The sequence below is a fragment of the Lolium perenne genome, chromosome 6 (genome assembly GCF_019359855.2).
Source record: "Lolium perenne isolate Kyuss_39 chromosome 6, Kyuss_2.0, whole genome shotgun sequence".
NCBI classification, from domain to species: Eukaryota; Viridiplantae; Streptophyta; class Magnoliopsida; order Poales; family Poaceae; genus Lolium; species Lolium perenne.
Window position 1 is genome coordinate 29364039 of NC_067249.2, and position 9363 is coordinate 29373401.

General features: G+C 45.4%; 1 long non-coding RNA gene across 2 annotated transcripts; it reads left to right on the forward strand.

Moving 5' to 3' along the window:
- The first annotated feature begins 375 nt into the window (after nucleotides 1-375).
- Nucleotides 376-3382, forward strand: LOC127308456 (uncharacterized). 2 transcript variants are annotated; one of them, XR_007856599.2, is made up of 5 exons: nucleotides 376-600; nucleotides 690-846; nucleotides 924-983; nucleotides 2401-2605; nucleotides 3113-3382. It is a non-coding gene; the product is annotated as an uncharacterized lncRNA (long non-coding RNA). The 2 variants fall into 2 exon arrangements; XR_007856600.2 differs by having other exon boundaries at nucleotides 378-600; nucleotides 2451-2605.
- The last annotated feature ends 5981 nt before the right edge of the window (nucleotides 3383-9363 follow it).

Below are 9363 nucleotides of genomic sequence, written 5' to 3' on the forward strand. Positions count from 1 at the left end.
CGGGCTAGGTGAGGCTGCAAAGAAGGATACAATATTTTTAACCATGCCATAAATCTTTGCATATAAATGTGTGTGTCGTATATGATAATTATGCGTATATACAATAGTACAATTCAACTTATTGTGTCCAAAAATTAGAGACCAAGCTTCAACAAACCCATTGCTATATGGGATCCTGAAACTTAGGGCCCGATGGCAGTCACACTGTTTATCCAGTCCAGAGTGAAACTCATGAGCGAAAACATGCGCGCGGGATCGGAAATTGGGCGCGCGCGCCCCCGCCCACTTTCCCGGCACTGCCAAACGAAAAATTAGGGTGATGAAGTACCGTCCGTCCACTGCCACCGCAACACATCTCCTGAACCCTAAACATCTCCTCCTCCTCCTCCGCCGCCACCCCTCTTCTCCCCCCTCCCCCCCCACACCATGTCCGCTCTCCTCACCGCGCCGCACTCAACACCCTCCCATCTCCCATCTGCTCCTCTCGCCCTTGACATTCCATCACTCTACGCCCCCGATGCCTCGCTGATTCTAGACTGGACACTAACGGATCTGATCTGGCCACTCGGAGCTCGTCCACCACCACAGCAACTAGCAAACGCAAGAGACGTGCAACTCATTGAGATTCATCTTGATTCCGTGGTGTGTGCATATGTGGCGTTCTAATGGAAATTTCGGTGTGATTTCAGGACCCATCACTCTCGATCGCATCTTGTCCCACGCTGGCCTTCGCGATAGGAGACCCCCTCTCGCTTCCACCTCCTTCGCAAGTGAAGCGCCTCCTCCAGCCGAGGAGGAGCACAACGACTGGGTCATCGCAGATCGCCTCTGCCCACTCCCGTGATGGTAATCCCCATCCCCTTCCGTTCCCTCCCATCCCCTGATCCCTCACTCCCTCTGACTATTTGTTCTATCCACCACAGGGACGGCCACTAAGGTATCGACCACGCCTCCTCCGACAAGAACGATCACAAATTGATTTGGTATGGATCGGGATCTAGCTTTACTTCAGATCTTGCATCGCATGTATTCTTGATCATCAGATCTTGGCTCACATGTATTCTTGAACGGACTACATGATTTGTTCTTTCTTTTAGTATTCTTGTAGAATCACAGCTGCATTATATTTGGAGAAATGTTGATTACAACATGCTTGTTAATTTCCTATCTTGTTTGTTGCTGAGGATGATCGAGTATTTGTGCTTTAGCTTGTTCTGTGATCTACAAATGAAAACTTTCGAGATATATTCTCTTCTTTATGTGACAATGATGTTGTGAACAACAAAATGCTATTCTGGTAGTCCAGATTTCGGTGTCTGCTTGCATGCTTAGCTTTGAGAAAATGCTCTTATTTTTTTCACACAATGAAAATGCTCTTATTGGTCCAGTAGTCCTGGGAATATGACCCTCTAGTAGCTAGATGAGGATGAATTATTCAGCAAGATAATAATCATATGCCAATCTGCTTTTTAGATACTTAGCTATATTAAAATGAATTATGTTGAAGACAAGTTTTGATAAATTGCATTGTCTATCATGATAGGGGTGGGCATAATAAACCGAACACCGAATTAATCGGAACCAAAACCAAATTATTTGAGACTAATTTTGGTGCGTAAGTGTGATAAACTGATTTATTAATTACTAAATTCGGTTTTAACACTTAGTTAACCGAAATTTAGAGGTTAAATGTAGTACGTCCTTACTAGTTTCTCTGTCTCAAAAGGCAAAATCCCATCAGGCCATCCCCATGAATGCATGGTATACATCATGTTTGCCGATTAGTGACTTATGGCCACCCACACACTTACACCAGCATGGATTTATTTGCTACACGCGTTGTCATGTTACTTCAGCTAGACATGTACTACTTAATTAGTGCATGGACGTATAGTTTCAAGATTCCAACACACTAGGTGCACGACTGCGTGATCACTAGTCCTGCTGTGGGAATGGCTGTAGCCTGCAAGCATGCCATTGTACATACAAGATGTTTACTTGTCAGTCTTGTCACATTTGGTCATATATGTCGCTTAAAAATGAACTCCGAACCGAATTATCACTATGTAAATTTAGTAATGTCCACGTCATGCAATCCTAAACTAGTACATGATTATATTTGAGTGAAAGATTTTAACCAATGCAGTAGACTAGCAGTCCTATGCAATGGATTATGTTTATTCTCGTATTATTTGTTGTATACATTGGGGATGTGATATACATTATATTTTCCTCTAGTAGAAGTAGTATTATTACTGGTTTATGTATAGCCATATAGGTATACCACTTGTATAACAGTTTTCGTTTCTATGATCAATTTGACAGTCCAGTTCGTCTAGTACTTATTTTTAATACATCATGAGCTTTTCTAATTGGTTTAAATGCTTACTATCACTACAGACCCCAAAGATTTCTCATGTGTACCTTCTGTCTGGTTCCTCTTCCGCTAGCTCTTCTGAGTGTAGGGCAGAGTTCTGCATGGACACCTGCAATGGCCAGGGTCAACAATGATGCAGAGTTCTGCATGGACGAGTACCTGCAACGGCCAGGGTCAACAATGATGCAGATCAGATGTTCAACTACAGCCCCATCTAGCCAAAGTCAGGTATTTACTTGTCTTGTCCACACATTAGTGAACTGATTTGACTTCGACATGGTTGCCCTGTTAGATTAACTTGGTTAATATTTTTGCCATAGTCCCAAGTTTTTGTTGGTTTTTCCAACTAGTTCATTGATATTGTTCTGGTTTTTATGTATGGAACATCTTGAATGACTATCTAAATTTTTTCAAGCTAGTCGGTTGTCATTCCTGCTCAGCTTAATAAACCTTTATAGTTTGGGTTTCTAGGAAACACAAAAAGAAAGTAAATCTACTATATCCTAGCGTTACTAGAAGAAGTAATACTATTTTTCCTTTTAATTGCAAGTGCAAACACAACTTTTACTATCTAGGTACAGCTACCCTGATATGGGCATTCTGTTTCCAGGATCTTGCACTAACACATATTCATTAATTGTTCTACTATTATGTATGTGCAGATGCTTTCTAGAAATTAGCATGTTGTAGTTGCCTTTTATTTTGTTCCCAACTAATCTGAATGTTAACTCTCAGATGTTGGTTGCAAGAAGGGGCTCTGTAGGTTGCGAGAGCTTCTGGTAATGCAACAACAAGAATCGACATGGAGGTCTAGCCGTCTGGAAGTTAACGACTGATATTGTCCTGCTTGGGTTCATTCTGGGCTTAATTTTGCTGTATATATGTGATTTAAGCCGTGGAAGTATTGTAATAGACTTAATTGTTGCTGTTGTGAAAACATGTTCATGTATTCTTCGGTTCTGATTATTTGTTATTCAATTAATACCAAATCATGGGAAAATAAAATCTGAGAAGAGAAAACGGTAACTGATAACTAAAAGGGCCAAGACCCAAGAAAGAAAATGGTTGTAATAATCTAAGGCCTAAAAATCAAATGGACCAAAAAAGACTGTTAAAAGGCTTAGGCCCAAGAGGTGAACGGATTAAAAAAAGGCTAGAGCTTAGAATGTAAGTGGACCATAAAAAGGCTGGTATTAATGGGCTTGGCCCATGTAGACCATTAAATTGGACTGGGCTGATTTTGGGTTACGACAATTTGATTTCGTCACAATTTTGCCACGTCGGACTAGCCACGTCGGATCTGTTGTGGCATGGGCCGATTGCCCGTGACGATATTAGATCGTCATTGATGTTATGACGATGAAGTATTGTCATAGACGATCATGACGATTACAAGTAGAAGGTCATGTTGGTTGATTTCTGACGCTCCATTTTTGACAATTTATTTTTTGTCATAAAAATGTCATAGATTAAAAATAATGACGATTCTATGACGAAAATGGAGTGTCGCAAGTCAACATATTTCTTGTAGTGATACCTACATTTTTCATTATGCTTAGTACCTAAATTTGTCATTATGCTTAGTGTTTACTCATTTTCAACATGCTTATTAATTATTTTCTCTTTTCTTATGCAGGTAATTGCCCAATATGAGCGGACGGAAGGCATCATCGAGCTCCTTGCTTGATCAGATGCATCAGCGGAAGCCAGGGCCGGGTGCTTCCAGACGGAGTGAAAGACCCATTGTTCCCACCCGGCGTTACAAAGACGCAGACGGGGGACGGGGAGGACGAGGGGGTGGACGAGGGGGTGGACGAGCTGGAGGACGAGGGGGAGGACGAGCTGGAGGACGAGGGGGAGGTCGAGCTGGAGGACGAGGGGGGGATGCACAGCTCCTTCTAGCTGACATTCTCTCTGCTTCTGGCTCAGTGGCTTCACAGTCTATGGACGAGGAGGAGGACACTAGGGAGGAGGAGGAGGAGGACACTAGGGAGGAGGAGGAGGAGTCTAGGGACGAGGAGGCTTCAACGGATATGGCTCCGAAGAAGTTGCGGATTCGTGGGGAAGCGCAGGTTCCCGATGAGAGTAAGGAACCTGCTACGGAGGATGACAAGTGGCTCCTTGTCCCAGGAAAGATAGAGTAAGTAGTAAGGTGATTTCATTTTCGTTATGACACTTAGCATTTTCTAATGTTTGATATTTGTGCAGAAATTTCACATATACGGGGAAGAATGTCCGCGTGCCAGGGAGTCTGATTGGAGCTGCTATTAGGAAGTACTGGCCGGGGATGTACACTCCGGTCCTTGGAGGCGAGTCCAAGCTAGCCTACACTTGGGAAGACTTTGAGATAGCGCCTTACCCTGGCTTTACTTCCGCCGCCGACGCCGTGATCAAGAAGTTTTGGGTACGTAATGCATACTCTTTGGGTTTCGTTCATATGTAGTTGATAACCCCACTGTGATAACTCATGCCTCTCACACTTTCTGTTATGCTTGATTGCAGCGCAATTATAGGGTGGCGACTGAGCATAAGGAGAGGGCGGACGTGATCCTCCGTAACATGTGTCGGAAGTTGACACGGCAGCAGTGGTACAACCAGAGGATCACGTGCATCGGCCACTTCTATGCTGAGCAGGGCGTAAGGTACACAAAGCTTCGAGATTGTGCAGGACTCGCCCGGCTATGACGATAGAGGACTTCATGTCGGTAAGTAATTGTCAATGCGATTCTATGTACTGCGGCTAACTTGCAACTATATTGTTTGTTCTTCAAATGAGTTTTGATTTTGCAGGTTGTACCACATTGGGCTGATAATAATAAGAGGGCCGCCTTCATGGAGTTGGTCAAGAATTGGGTCGGCGAAAACCCCGATTTCAAGGCAGTGAGCGACCGGAACAAGGCCAACCGTGGGCATCAGGGAACACACAGTGCGGGGAGCAGCAGCACCGATCGCTATCGGGACCGTCTGGTACATATAAAAATGGAACAAGCTGCATTTTTTTGATTTTCGATGATATGCATAACATTTGTTTTGTGATGCAGGGGAAGAAGCTCGGGAGGGAAGTTGGTGAGATGGAACCGTGGACGCACATGAAGCTGGTGACGCCCGGTCCGAACGAGCCTCGGCCCGCGCCTGAGATGTACTACGGCAAGGCCAAAGAGAGCAAGGAAAAATACTGCGAGGAGTACGCCAAGCTCCATCCAGAGGTGGAGGACCCTATGACCGAGCCGGTCGACGAGGTGGCGATGATGCTGGCGGGGTCCGGCCAGCCGCATGGACGTCCTGCCTGCCTTGCTGGGGGTTTCAAGCCTCACAGGAACTTCACGCAGATCAAGGCTACCCTCCCCTCCGGCAGCTACGCTACCTCCTCGCGGACTACATGCCGTTCTCGGGTAGAGGCAGATGTAAGTCATCCACACTTTCATCCTCTGTTTTGACTCTTGTTCCTGAATGGCTATGTTGATGAGACGCATTATTTCTGAAATTGTAGACTCAGCTCGAGGAGGCCTATGCAGTAGCTTACGAGGAGTATCTCGAGAAGATTAAGGAGCATGACCTTGTGAAAGATGCCTATGTCCAGTGGACGAGCAACCAGATGGCGGTAAGTTTCAATCTCTATGGTTGCAAAACATCATAAGTCCCCATGTTTGAATCTGAGCTATCTCTCCCGTTTCTTGCAGAGTTTCACTCGGTTCATGATGACTGGAGTGCGAGAGGAACCACTCCCAGAGCCACCTCATCCGGGGCCGACGCCAGTGTTCCCGTCCAAGGAGGAGTTCTATTGCATGTACAAGCGTCAGCGTCAGTTGACCCCGGTAAGTTGCTAACTTGGTGTGACATGGCTAAGTTGCTAACTCCCTCCAACATGTAGGGATTGGGAGAATCCGGGAACGACGCTCCTGATGGTACGCCGATGCACCCCGGTCGCTGTTCTCCTGGTGCTTCTGCCGAACCTCAGCATGGTTCTGCTTCCGGTGGCTCTCGTCGTGGTTCTACCTTCCCGAGCACCGTCGAAAAACTGCGGCCTCACTTCACCCACTCGGAGCTAGATCGTCTCTAGGGTGGTGCACCACCATAGTTTCTACATTGTACTAGCTACATGACACATGCTATATGTGTAGAATGATCTATGTAGGATGATTATATGTACCGTATTGCTTGTGTGCTATATTTGTACTAAATTTGGGATTTGGTGCCATATTTGTGCTATATCTGTGATGTGAGCTATATGTGTGCAATTCATATATGATACTGCTATTTTATATGCAATTGCTGTGCAAATGGAGCAAAATTAGGAAAATAAAAAAAACTGGGCAGCAGCTGTGCCGACGGTGTCACCGTCGTCACAGGCCCATAGCTGTGCCAAATGGCAGGGTCTGTGCCGACGATGACACCGTCGGCACAGCTCGGCCGCTTCGCGCGTTTTTTTCCAGTTTGAATCGTCACGGTTTCCCGCCGGTTCTGGGAAAAAAGAAGTGAAACTGTGCCGAACAGGTGGCGACGTTGACGGCGGCCGGCGTGATGGCAAGGTGGGGTGTGCCGACGATGGAGCGGCCGACGGCCACCGTCCAGCCGTCGGCGTACTCCTGTGCCGACGGTGCCCTGCTACGCCGACGGTGCCTGCGCGAACCCCGACGCCAACTGTGCCGACGACGAGACGCCGACGGTCACCGTCGGCGGAGCCTATGCCGACGGTGAAGTACACTGTGCCGACGGTGCGGGGCCGTCGGCCCAGAAGGTTGTTCCCGTAGTGATTTCGGATCGGCCAAGATTTGTGCTGTGCACTCAATCATCTCGTCGAGAGATTTTTCGGTCTACCAAGATCATACTGCTCCATACAAATGTTGCAGACATTAAAGGAGGAAGAAAAAGAAAATAAAACTGACTATGGTGAGTTGGTGTTTCACCATCGAGCCCTACATGCGCGTGGCAGAGATATATAGGCTGATTAGCTAATAGAGAAATCAAAATTTGTGACAGAAATTGCCTCTCGCCGTCTCTTTTGAAATTATACGTACTAAATTAATTTGATGAATCTTATATTCACATATATTGTGTACCCTTTATTATGTACAATTTAAGAAATCCAAAATTTAGGGTGTTAAACAATCTTTATCTTTATCTTTACTATTAAATGGGAGTTGGTCGTTTGACACTCAACTTACTTTGGTGATCGTCATTGGGAGCATCATATCCGTCCAATCAATCTCATGGTCTCCGCTTTGTCCGATCTAAATTCACCGCATAACAATTATGGTATCATCAATCACGTTATCAATTAATTTGGAAACAATCTCAAACGAATGTCAATTTATTACTAGGAAACAATCTCACCCCATGCAAAGTTAAAGTATCCACGATGGCCGCATGCAATAGGAAAAGGAGAAATTGTTTGCAATTAATTAGGGATCCATTTCTATCAACGATGGCCGCATGCAACAGGAAAGGGAGATTTTTTTGCAATTAATTAGGAATCCATTTCTATCTACGATGGTCGCATGCAATAGGAAAGGGAGAATTTTTTTGTCTCTGACTCTCCATCTCGTTCCATAAAATATCCTAGGAAAGAGAGGAGCAGAGGCGCCGTCGCCCAAGTTTTTCTCACCTTTAATCTCGCTGCAACGCATAGATGGACCTACTCACCTGGACGCTCGCCAATACCGTCAGCGACTGTGTTTGTCCACAACACCGATTAGTTCGGGACGGACGACATGAGGAGAGTTGTCGTCGATTCGCTTGCCTCTGTGCTCGGCGACGAGTGGAGGTGTATTGGGTTGTCTCCTACAAAGACAAGGCCACACTCCATGACAGCGGCCCCGACTGGTTATTCGGTAACTTGTAATCGCACCTTGCATGCTTGCCATTATTTGTGAAATAGGTTTCTCATATCTAGAATTTGTCGGCGTTTCACAATGAATTGGATCCTCATGAAAAATAGTGTGCTTTTTTGCTGGGAAGAAAATGTGCATCTTAAAGCACTTGTAATATCAACCAATCTGGAATTCGGTTGTGGAAAAAATGTTCTACATAGTCCCTACGAGGATCTTGTTTTTTTTTTTGAGAACATATGAGGATCTTGTTTTGTTGTACGAAGACGCCTTAAAGGATCTATTGGAATGGCCTCGCATGCTTTTGGCAGCATCGTACTGGCAGGCAGTGTATATAAGGACTATTGCCACAAAAAATGTTTTTGGCTCGCGAGCTCGAGTGTTCTCGCCATTTAAAAAATAAAATATATTTGTACAAGTTACTAAAATATTCGAGAATAATTTTGAGAACTGTCAATAATACATCTCACAATCATGCAAAATCTCAACTCGATTTTTTTTTATTTTGTGCTAGAAAAAATGACAAAATTTGATATGTTTTGGGAGATTTGAAAATGACTACTCAGATGTACACTTTTGTCAAGTTACTGGAATAAAAAGAAAGATTTTTTTTAAACAGGATCATTGGTGTCCATTGGGTCTTTCAACTGAACGCTATGTAAGTATGAGAAGAAAATCCCATACGACCTGGGTCGTACATGCCAGATTCGTGGACGACCTCCCACATTTGACGCGTGGCAATCCGAATATCGAAGGAGTCAACCATTTTATTCTCATTTACCAAATCGCACATCTCGATGCCGCCGGGACACTCCTCGACGTCGCTAGAGTTCTTATGCTTGTTCTGTCACTGCATCCCTGCGGCCACTTCTCTCTGCCGGTATTCACGGCCGTGTTTATCGGTGTATCCACCGGCGCTCGCTGCACTCCCGCGTACATGGCGACGCTCGGCTGCAGATCCACCAATGCTTGTATTCTCCCCAGTGTTCTCGGATAGCTTCTTGTCTGCCCAGCAGTGCAACTACGCTGCTTCGCGAACCACATGCCTTCCACCACGGCCGCCCTCCTCGACGTCGTCAGTCGCGACACCACCAGTAGATCGCACTATCTGCTTGCCATGGATTGCAAGGGAAACCAACGCGGACTGCTACGCCGGGA